Consider the following 634-nt stretch of genomic DNA (forward strand, 5'->3'; position numbering starts at 1 on the left):
ATTTCTTCCTTTCATATTTCTACCTTGAGCACTCCGATTTCCCATATACAAATTCCGTTTTAATTAAAGAACTCATTATTTTACATATCTCACGATTAGTCTTGAAGCCGATTATCAACACCATGTTGGCCTATAAACTAGTAAAAAATAGGCTATAATATGGTATGGAATTAAGCATACCTATATACATCAAGTATTGTTTAGTATAACTTAAATTTTCAAGTATAAAAGTTTAAAATAAAAAAAATTATTTAATCATTTTTTTAATTATTCAAATTTAAAAACTAATACTCTGATATAATTGATCATGAAATTAGAAAAAGGGTTTAATTAAAAAAAAATTAGTAGCTGGAAAAGGAAAATCCCTACTAGAGTGAACCAAGATTTAAAAAGATTTCTTGGAAAATGATTAATATTATAATAACGGATTAAATGATAATATAATTGATTGGATAGGGTAATTTTAAAATATGATAATTATTGTTTGTACATTATTATGCCCGTGTCTTGTTCGTTGTCTATGTAGAACATAATATTCTGGGAAAATGTTTCTAAGGTATATTTAAAATCCATGTTATACATTGAAATTATGATTAACTATTATTCTGTAGCCAACAATTCTGAGGATATATAT

Source organism: Halyomorpha halys, unplaced genomic scaffold (assembly GCF_000696795.3).
Source record: "Halyomorpha halys isolate HHAL.00 unplaced genomic scaffold, Hhal_1.1 Scaffold923.1, whole genome shotgun sequence".
NCBI classification, from domain to species: Eukaryota; Metazoa; Arthropoda; class Insecta; order Hemiptera; family Pentatomidae; genus Halyomorpha; species Halyomorpha halys.